Genomic DNA, 12,108 nt, shown 5'->3' on the forward strand with positions numbered 1-12,108 from the left:
GTCAGCATGCTTCATGAAATTACATTTGCTCCAAATTCACAAAGTATTACACAGGGCCCTTAATGCTCAACTTGAGTATTCTCCTGACTTTCCAAATCTATCAGTGTAGCCCTCATTACCTTTCCCTCTCATAGACCTGCCCAGCCTCCCCTTAACTCATTTGATACAACACTCCCTGTGAGAGCAGGTTGCAGATTGTCACCACTCACTAGGTAAAGAGTGCTTCTTCTGACTCTCTCACTGAATTCCATTTTGTTCCACTCTTTTCTGTGTGGGGGAAAAATTACTCTGCACCCATTCCTTAATAACCTCATAAGAGGAATAGATTGGGTAGACGCACAGCCTCTTGACAAAGTAGGGGAATCGAGAACCAGAGGACGTATGGTCAGGAAGACACGGATAATTGTATTGGGGACTTAGATTACAATAAGGTTTATGAAGGTGCGCAGTATTGGCACAATTTATTTTAGAGATACAGCGTGGAAACTGACCCTTGGCCCATCGAGTCTGCGCCGACTAGCGATCCCCTCACACTAGCACGATCCTACACTCACGAGGTACAATTTGCAATTTTACCAAGCCAATTAACCTACAAACCTGCACGTCTTTGGAGTGTGGGAGGAAACATCTCCTTTCTCTTCTGTACATCGCAACATTACATATCTTTCATTGCAAAAGTGTGAGTCAGTCTGTTCCGTCAGACTGACCCTCAAAAAAATAAACCAATGCATGTTTGCGTGAGAATTAGGGACATTGTGGGCATGTTTCCACACTGTATCACTCGATGACTCTATAATGCTGCAATCAAGCTCATCCACCATAAGTGCTGGTGCCTCAGTATAATCTGAGCCTATCGTGTTTCTGCTTGGCTCAGATCATACCTTTCTGATTCCGTGACGGACATGATATCTCAAAGCTCACTGTCACGCTAAAAGCTAGTTAAATGGAATATGCATTTCATTGGTATGTTTTCCCAATAGAATGTACAAAATTAAATATGTAAGCTTGAAACAGAATTTTCTTGCGATTCTTTATCAATAAATTAGCCAGTTTAATAGTGTGGGTATTGCATGAGCTACCTGCTTTAGAATGTAATAGAATATGAAGTTAAACAATAAAGGCTTTGTGAAAATGACAATGAACTAGATTATTTGTTGTGCTTAACATTGCAAGTTATTCAATGTTTGTGTTATTTGCTTCATTGTTAAACATGTAGCAGCTGTTTGGGGATTAATCATTCTAAGGAATTTGGTATCAATTGGTTAATTAATTAGATCGTTTGCAGATGCTTATATAGTTCTCGGACCTTTTCCCTGCTGGACGCCTGAAAGGTAAACAAACTTGTTTATCATGGAGTTTTGATGGTCTGGCTTTTGGGAAATGTTCAGCAACCATGCTCCAGATTTGTGATCAGGTCTGGATTTCAATTCTTTCATTCAAAGATAAACCAGTGTTAGTTTGTTACTGCGGGGGCTCTGAGCCACATCTCTTGTGGCAATGGAGCTAAGTGGGGATTCAGTGTTGCGGAGATTTTAGTTGAACCCTCTCATTCCTGCACTCGGGGGGCTGAGGGGAGAGCTGATGGATAAATTATGAGTCATAGATACGTCAGCACCATTTCTCCAGGATGGAAATGTCAAAGACTAGATGGCACACTTTAAGGTGAGAGGGACAACGTTTAAAGGAGATGTGTGGGCCAATGTTTTTTTACGGAGGATGGTGAGTTCCTGGAATGCTGCCAGGTTTGATGGTGGAGGCAAACACGATAGTGACATTTAAATGGCTTTTGGATAGGTACTTGGAAATGCAGGAAATAGAGATATATTGATCATGTGCAGGCAGTAGAGATGAATTTAATTTAGCATCATATTTGGCGTACACATTGTGAGCCAAAGAGCCTGTGCTGTGCTGTTCTATGTTCAATGAAATCATAATTTTATACCAGTAACGAAACAACTAGTAAGAGTTTGGAGATGATTGGAGATTTAGATGAAATATGTATTTATACTTTCATGTTGTTGAATGACATTGTTTTGAGAGCGTGCAGAGGGTTGCAAAGGAAGGGTCTTCTGGGGACAACAGCTGGCAGTGTGGTGATGAGAAGATAATCCATTGCTATTAATGATCTGTCTTTGATTGAGGCTGTGTATCTAAAATAGATCATTATATGCTGTGAAATTAGAGATCTGAAGGGCAATGTTGGGAAGCGAAAGTTAACGGGTTTAATGAATCTGAAAGTTGCAGTGAGTTGCATAGTTAACTAAGGGTTTAAAATTAAATACAATTAAAGCCATTTGATTGTATGCAAACAAGAGGAGCAACTGGAGCTGATTAATACATGTGGGCTTTGCAGGTGAGATCATATCAGATTGAAAATTAACCACCTTATTCCTTTCAAAAAATAAACTGCATCTGCTTCCACAGCTCAGTAGCTTGTAAAGGAGCATTAAACACACAATTCTGAGCACTTCAAAGTGCAGACAATTTGATTACATGAAGAGCAATGATGAGATGCTCGTGTCATTTTGCATAGTGAGCTGCTAAAATTAAAGGTTCCTCCGATTCAATGGATTTTTCACAGGCAAGTGAGATTATGGTATGGTACTTTATTTGTCACTTGTACCGCTGTACAGTGAAATTCTTTTGAGGTGAATTCAATTATCATTTGAAATTGAGTGAGATTAGGAAGAATGGAGGATGAGGGGCGATCTCACAGAGGTGTATAAAATCATGGGAGGAATAGATCGGGTAGATGCACAGAGTCTCTTGCCCAGAGTAGCTGAATTGAGGACTAGAGGACATGGGTTTAAGGTGAGGGGGAAAAGATTTAATGGGAATCTGATGGGTAACATTTTCACACAGAGGGTGGTGGGTGTATGGAACCAGCTGCCAGAGGAGGTAGTTGAGGCAGGGACTATCTCAATGTTTAAGAAATTGTTAGACAGGTACATGGATAGGACAGGTTTGGAGGGACATGGGCCAAATGCGGGTAGGTGGAACAAGTTTAGCTGGGACATGTTGGCCGGTGTGGGCAAGTTGGACCGAAGGGCCTGTTTTTACCCTGCAAACGATTTGATTTTGGGATATTTTAAATTCCCACACCGTATCTATCTTTTCCGCACATCTCCTTAATGCAGTGGCCGGGTAAACTATCAGGGATTTGCCAAATTTAATCCTAAATTTACACGGAGCAGGTTTTAAAGCACTCTGTATTGAGAAACAGGACTGAAGGACATGTTATGCGACAGCTGCCATAGTACTCGTTCATGTCGCTTTCAAATGCTGCTGTGGGCTGGGTCCCGTTTCCCAGAGGAATGTTGTACTTCTATTTGGCAGGAGCCCACATGACTCCAAACAAGCTCAAGCCATCACATGCTTGGACCTTGCGTCTCCTCAGACTACAGCAGGGACGGAGTATTTGCACGCTAACCGGTTACATTTCTGGTCTCTTCCAACTTCTCCTGCCACTAGGTGGCGGCAAATGTCTGATGTGAATGTCGAGGTCGATATGAAATACGAGAGGGAGCACAACGTTCAGAAGATAATCCGATTACTACAAACATTTCAGTTTCAGTGCATTTACTGAAATTGCTAATTCACAACCCACTCCTTTATATCCTAGCAAAACATGTCAAGCTGATCTCAATGCTGGATGCACATGTTGTTGTTGATCCCATCCTGTTACATAAAGGGAGATGACAACTGAGTCAAATGATCAATCAAAGTAGGGAGACAAACGTGTAGGGAGGAACTGCAGATGCTGGTTTAAACCGAATATAAGACACAAAATGCTGGCGTAACTCAGCGGGACAGGCAGCATCTCTAGAGAGAAGGGATGGGTGACGTTTTCGGGTCGAGACCTTTCTTCAGACCGGTATCCACCCGAAACGTCACCCATTCCTTCTCTCAGGAGATGCTGCCTGTCCCGCTGAGTTACTCCAGCATTTTGTGTCTCATTTCGGGAGAAAAGGGAAAGGTTTTGGTTTATTATTGTCACGTGAATGGAGCTACAGTGAAGTTTTGTTTTGCATGCTATTAATCAAATCATGTAATACTATATGTAAACATGATCAAGCCAAACTCGTGTAATATCTAGAGGGAAGGGGAAGATTCCGAATGCAGAATGCATTGTAGCACAACAGTTCCATAGACAAAGTCCAATGTCTGCAATAAGGTGTAGGATAATCGGGCTGTAGGCTAACGAATGGAATGACCATTCAGAAGCCACGATATTGGAGGGGAAGAAGGGGAAGTACAGGAATTAAATGCCAACGGGAGCGATTTGAAACTAGTTCTTATTAAAAGTCAACAAGCATGGGTATGAAAGATAAACGGTACATGCTGGGAGTTTGGGCACAGGCAACAACGTTTGTGTTTATGGAGAAAAGATTGAAAGGGAGAATTGGAAAAACACTGAGGCCAGGGTGAGTGTTTCAACAGCAAACGATTTGGGGCACAGGAGTTTGGTGTTACGAGTAGAATCGGTGGCTGATATAGATGTGAAGCTGATCTCAGAGTCAAATAGAACAAGGTTGTGAATAGTCTAGTTCAGCCAACAAAAAATAAATTGTTAAAATACATTTATCTGAAAATAAAATATCTCCTGATTTTCACACAGAATCCACACAGGTGGGTGTATAGAGCGAGTTGCCAGAGGAGGTAGTTGAGGCAGGGACTATCTCAACGTTTAAGAAATTGTTAGATAGGTACATGGATAGGACAGGTTTGGGGGGACATGGGCCAAATGCGGGTAGGTGGAACAAGTGTAGCTGGGACATGTTGGCCGGTGTGGACAAGTTGGACCGAAGGGCCTGTTTCCACGCTGCAAACAATTTGATTTTGGGATATTTTAAATTGCCGCACCGTGTCTATCTTTTCCGCACATCTCCTTAATGCAGTGGCCGGGTAAACTATCAGGGATTTGCCAAATGTAATCCTGAATTTACACGGAGCAGGTTTTAAAGCACTCTGTATTGAGAAACAAGACCGAAGGACATGTTATGCGACAGCTGCCATAGTACTCGTTCAAATCGCTTTCAAATGCCGCTGTGGGCTGGGTCCCGTTTCCCAGAGGAATGTTGTACTTCTATTTGGCAGGAGCCCACATGACTCAAAACAAGCTCAAGCCATCACATGCTTGGACCTTGCGTCTCCTCAGACTACAGCAGGGACGGAGTATTTGCACGCTAACTTGTTCCATTTCTGGTCTCTTCCAACTTCTCCTGCTACTAGGTGGCGGCAAATGTCTGATGTGAATGTCGAGGGCGATTTGAAATACGAGAGGGAGCACAACGTTCAGAAGATAATCCGATTACTACAAACATTTCAGTTTCAGTGCATTTACTGAAATTGCTAATTCACAACCCACTCCTTTATATCCTAGCAAAACATGTCAAGGCTGATCTCAATGCTGGATGCACATGTTGTTGTTGATCCCATCCAGTTACATAAAGGGAGGTGACAACTGAGTCAAAGGGTCAATCGAAGTAGGGAGAAAAAGGTGTAGGAAGGAACTGCAGATGCTGGTTTAAACCGAATATAAGACACAAAATGCTGGAGTAACTCAGCAGGACAGGCAGCATCTCTGGAGAGAAGGGATGGGTGACGTTTTCGTGTCGAGACCTTTCTTCAGACCTGTGCCCAGTGTATTAACCGCCACTGGAAAGATGTCATTTAAACCCTAACCTGGCCCACATCTATAAATGTCAACTGAAAACAAATTGGCTTTGGAAACGGCAACCTCAGTTAACCTATTTTCTACTCTCTCCCTCTTGAACTACAGCAGCATGGTTGAGCTAGGAGTGAGAGAGAATATAAATAGATATTCTACTTTGATTCATGATCCTCGAGCCCACTAGTAAATTATGTGTCAAATAATTTTAGTATTAATAAAAGCAGAAATGTGATCGCAGAGGGACCTTGTAGATTAATTAATTTGTTGTAACTGAGTGGTTTTCCTCATTCGTAAGTGTTTTTATACATATTTTAATAAAAGCTACTGCATAGAAATAGGAAATAAAACCTAACAGGTCTGTACCATTGTATGAATTACACACAAATGATTCTTCCAATCTGATCACCTCTGCCAACCCTGTTAACTTCGCTTCATTCATTGCCTTTATCAAGCCTTCACTTATCATGTCACCGCATTCAACGTGGTAGCGAGTCTCACGTTTACACCACTCATCTTGTCAAGAAATCCTCCACAGATTATTTATCTAAACTGTTCACAGTGTTCATACAAGTGTCATACAAGTGAAAAGGGTTTCCCAGCATCCAATCTATTGAATCCCAACTCAACTTTATAGACCCCATTTGATTCCCAAAGACTGATTCATCCCATCCTCTCTCTTCTGGCAATTTAGCGAGCAAGATTTAGGTTTTATTATTGTAGTTTTGCATACTGGCAAACCAAATCAGATAATATACCCAGTGATAATATTCTCGCTGTTTAAACAATGGTTTCACCCCTTCACTGGTAGACAAAAGTGCTGGAGAAACTCAGCGGGTGCGGCAGCATCTATGGAGCAAAGGAAATAGGCAACGTTTCGGGCCGAAACCCTTGGGGGTTTGTGGGCCATAGTTGATGAGGATTTAGGTTTAAGGTGAGAGGGGAAAGATTTAATAGAAATCTGAAAGACAATTTTATTTACAAAGGTGGGTATATAGAATGTGCTGCTACAGAAGGTTATTGTGGCAGATAGTATAAAAACATTTAAAATACATTTAGGCAAGTACATGGATAGGAATGGTTTAGAGGGATATGGGTCAAACATAGGCGAGTGGAACAAGTGTAGATGAGGAACCTTGGTTGGCGTGGGCAAGTTGGACGGAAGGGCCTGTTTCCATGCTGTATGACTCTAGTAAGAGTAAGAGCTCCTCATTGATATTGGCTGCTCCACCAACAAATTCAGAATATCAGACAGCAAGGCCTTGCTCACCTTTGATTTGCTGAACACACTGAGCTGCACAGTGCTTATAACAATACTAATGCTACCCATTTAACACTGTCATGATTATTAATTGGAACTACACTGTCAATGACAGTTACTGGGACAACCACATTGTCCTCTACTAACACCCAAAGCTTCATCAAATTAAACCAATCTCTCCTTTGATGCCACACGCCTCCTTAGAATAAAGCTCACAGACTATTAAAATATTAAAATTCTTCTTGCCCTCAATTTTTTCTCTGGTTCTGATAACCTGACAATTTCATCCTCTGTCCAAATTAATAAGGGCCTGTCTTCATCGGCAGCTGCCTGCACTGACTTATTTACAGAGATCTTTACCTCGTGTGTAGAAAGGAACTGCAGATGCTGGTATATACTGAAGATAGACACACAGTTCTGGAGTAACTCAGCAGGTCAGGCAGCATCTCTGGAGATAAAAGGATGGGTGACATTTTGGGGCCGGGTCACGTCTGAGGAAGGGTGCCGACCCGAAATGTCACAATTTTTAGACATTCTGCCTGACCCGCTGAATTTTTCCAGCACTCTGTGTCTATGCTTACCCAGTGCCCTTTTAGAGCTTTTATACAATAGGATGTTTATGTCTCGCAAGCTGCTCGTCCTATTTTGAACAAAACCTCCACCCTACACTCAGAACATTGAAAATACTTGTTCCCTCCAGCAAGTTTAGCTTAGTTTAGTTTAGAGATACAGCGCGGAAACAGGCCCTTCGACCCACCGAGTCCGCACCGACCAGCGATCCCCTTACACGAACACCATCTTTCACGCTTGGGACAATTTACAATTTTACCAAGCCAATTAGCCTACAAACCTGTATATCTTTGGAGTGTGGGAGGAAACCGGAGCAACCAGAGAAAACCCACTTAGGTCACGAGGAGAATGTACAAACTCCACACAGACAGCATCTACAGTCAGGATCGAACGAGGGACTCTGGCGCTGTAAGGCAGCCACTCTGCCTCTGCACCACTGTACTGTCCTAAACTTCCACCTTGCCCCTATTAACCTATCTGCAATGTTTTTGCTGTATTGTATGTAACAATAATAAACCCATTTATCTAAGAGACACAGCAACGTGCTCCCTCTCAAAATACTCTTCGAAAGCATCAAAAGCTGCAAAACCTCATTCCTAGGTGGGTATCCTGTCCTGACCTCAGTTGAGTGAATACTACTAAAACTGACCATAGGAAGACTGCCATCCTTTAAAAGTAAATTCTTGCATAAAATAAGCTCAGTAAAATTAGATCCTAAAACCTGGGAATCTAACTTTTTTAAATTTGTCAAACAAAATGTTAGTTATGCCAAGGCTGGCCGTTCAAGATGTCAAAGTCTATCTGCCCTGACCAGAGCTGTCCTCATCATCACCCAAATCTACATCAACATCCGTGACCTTAACTGCCTTCTAACGTGGTGGGTGAGGGTGCCTGGAATAAAAAATCTTTGTACTGAAATCATGTTATCCCCAAAGTTATAGCAACTTAGCTGGGCTTGTCTACAATGGGACCACTAATCTCCTGAGTACCCTCTCTATGCGATGGTCTGCAGGGTATTGTTTGTCTGGCAACTGCCCCACCTGGGAATCATACATTTTCTGTCATAGAGAATAACACTGACCCATGGTGGATCCTGCAACACAAAGGGCTCCACAAATATCCTCCCAGCAGGGGTCACTAGACACTGCACTCTGAAGCAGAAACTCCAACCCATTGACTCATCCCAGTTTGAAGTGCCTAAATGAAGTGCCATACTGTGCTAAGATCAGCATCAAGTGGAGATCATAGCTGACATCTTCCTGGTCTCTTGCCACGGGATAGATTCTGTGAACTATTGGTAAAGTTCCGAATTCTTACAATTTATGGAAGTTTTTAAAATGATGCGTCTTCAATGAGTTTTGAAGTAATGTAGATGGGACATGTTGGTCACTGTAGGGCAAGTTGGGCCAAAGGGGCTATTTCCACGCTGCATGTCTCTATGACTCTAAGTATAATGGCTATCAGGATCTGGGTATCATGTGTGTATGTACTAACCATCACTCATTCCCCATAGATGGAGGATTATTTATTTTTAAACCTTCAATTGGCCCACTTAATCACATTAAACCTCAGTCCCATGATGTAGTATTAAGAGTCACATACAGAACAAATGGAGCCAGAGTAGGTGGCACTCTTTCCACAGGGACTTTAGGGCAAGCTGGATTCGGAAGTCAGGCTACTTAAATTCATGCATGTATGAGACTTTCCTGTAGCACCCTTATCTCTTTTCGTGATTCAGCTGGAGAACGGGGCATTTTTGTTGTGCCACTCCAAATTATTCATGGTAATTTATTTTATGTGCGCTTCACTTAAAGTTATGTAACTTGCTTTATATAAACTTTGTGACACATGACTGTTATCAGTTCAAATTGTTCAGAGGTTTGGTGGGTCATTGTCCTTGATTGTAATTTTTTTTTTAATGGTAGGATAGTACATACCTGTGGTACATTGTGTAGATTTATTCTCCTCCCCAATAAAAACCAGTATACCTTCCGCAGAATGTAACATAGAAGTATACAACATTAGTATGTAGGAAGGAACAGCAGTGCTGGTTTATACCAAAGATAGGCACGAAATGCTGGAGTAATTCAGCGGGTCAGGCAGCACCTCTGGAGAAATGAATAGGTGATGTTTCAGGTCGGAACCCTTCCTCCGACAAAATAAGGCTGGCGACAATTGACTTCCAATATGGCCTATTGTTGACTGGGGAAGATGTGCTAATGACAGGGAAACAAGGATATGAGAAGCATAAATAGGGTAGACAGTCACAACCTTTTTTCCCAGCGTGGAAATGACAAAGACTAGAGGGCGTGGCTTTAAAGTGAAAGGGAGCAAAGTTTAAAAGAGATGTGCAGGGCAAGGTTGTCTTTTTTTACAAAGAGTGTGGTGGGTGCCTGAAACACGTTGCCAGGGGTAGGGGCAGATACGATTGTGGCATTTAAGAGACTTTAGATAAGCGCCTGGGAATGGAGGGAATGGAAGGATATGGTTCATGTGCAGGCAGGGGGTGGGAGATTGCAACCTTCACGTGGTCTGCCCTGTTTCAACGAATGCAATCAACCTGGCCTGCACAATCAAATAGAACAAGTTGTCCTACAACTTTAGGCTGTGCACGCCATATGCAAGAAGAAGAAAACGTGCAGGCAGAAGTGATTAGTTTAATTTGGCATCGTTCAGCATGGATATTGTGGGCCGAAGGGTCCATTCCAGTGCTGTTCCATGTAAGGGTTAGCCAGACTGATTCCTGGGATGGAAGGACCATGGTATGAGATAAAGTTGAGTCAACTAGATCAGTATTCACCAGAGTTGAGAATGAGAAGAGATCTCATTGAAATATATAACATTCTGACAAGTCTTTTTTTAAATCTCTGGCATTTTTCAAAGCACCTGCCTATCAAATAACCCTCCTCACCTGTGTCGGCCTATTACCTGCCAGGATTTGTCCTGCCCCTCCTCTCTTTCAGCTTTCTCCTCCCACCCCCTACAATCAGTCTGTAGAAGTGTCCCGTTCAGAAATGTCACCTATCCATGTTCTTGAAATATAGAAAAATTGGTACAGTAGTAGGCCATTTGGCCCTTCAAGCCAGCACTGCCATTCAATATGATCATGGCTAATCACCTAAAATCAGTACCCCGTTCTTGCTTTCCCCCCCCATATCCCTTGATTCCTTTAGCCCAAAGAGCTAAATCTAACTCTCTCTTGAAAACAGCCAGTGAATTGGCCTCCACTGCCTTCTGTAGCAGAGAATTCCACAGATTCACAACTCTCTGGATGAAAAGGTTTTTCCTCACCTCAGTCTTAAATGACCCACCCCTTATTCTTAAACTGTGGCCCCTGGTTCTCGACTCCCCCAACATAGGGACATTTTTCCTGCATCTAGCCTTTAAGAATTTTCTATGTTTCGATACGATTCCCATTCATCCTTCTAAATTCCTGTGAATACAAGCCCAGTCGACCCATTCTTTCATCATATGTCAGTCCCGCCATCCCAGGAATTAACCTGGTGAACCTATGCTGCACTCCCTCAATAGCAATAATGTCCTTCCTCAAATTAGGAGACCAAAATTGCACACAATACTCCAAGTGTGGTCTCACGAGGGCCCTGTACAACTGCAGTAGGACCTCCTTGCTCCTAAACTCAAATCCTCTCTCAATGAAGACCTACATGCCATTAGCTTTTTTCACTGCTGTTGGTAGATGCTTCCCAAAGATGCTTCCTGACCTGCTGAACTACATTATTCAGTGTCTTCTCCTGATCCAAAATATTGTCTATCCATTGCCCTTCACAGATGCCGCCTGGTCCACTGAGTTCCTCCAGCAATTTGATGCCCCCCCACCCCACCTCCCTCAAATCTGTGGTTTCAGGATCTGGATAGATTTCTGCACATAAAATGCAGTGAATGCTACGGAAAGCAAACAGGAATGTTGTACTGAGATGAAGGATTAGCAATGATCATGTCGAATAGTAGAAGAGACTTGTAGAAGTTTGCCACTTGACCCTCCCCTTTTTCGATATTTCTATGACTCAGCATCAGGAGATGCGAGGCAGAATACCCAATACTTTACAAGTAATGCCTGAAATCTTTCTGGCTTAATCCCTCCCTTCACCACCTCCAGTTTAAATTCCATTTGGAATATTTTGGAGGACCAAGAAACCAAGAACCAAGAAACTGTCCTGCTATAGAAAGCTAACTTGGAGAAATACCCCACAACTATCACATTGACATAAAACAGCAGCTATGAACTTCTATGAACTATCTTTCATTACACTAAGGGCGGTGTTTGTTTGCACTAATGTTATGGCTATTGAATTTAAAAAACAAATTATATATAATCTGTATGCATTGCAATTACGAGAATGTTATGGTGCAGCAAGTAAGAATTTCATTATTCCGTCGTTAGCACAAATGATGATAAACACTTGTAAATATTCGCACCTCTTCCGTGGAAACTGTCCGGCTGAGTCAATACAGAATCCTGGCAGCTCGTTTTGTGCCCACTCACGCAGTATTCTCTATGCCATTTAAAAAAAAAAACATTTGTTGTTCCTTAAAAATGCAACATGGCAACATTGTGACATCGCAGCATTTATATACAAACAAATGA

The sequence above is a fragment of the Amblyraja radiata genome, chromosome 17 (genome assembly GCF_010909765.2).
Source record: "Amblyraja radiata isolate CabotCenter1 chromosome 17, sAmbRad1.1.pri, whole genome shotgun sequence".
NCBI lineage: Eukaryota > Metazoa > Chordata > Chondrichthyes > Rajiformes > Rajidae > Amblyraja > Amblyraja radiata.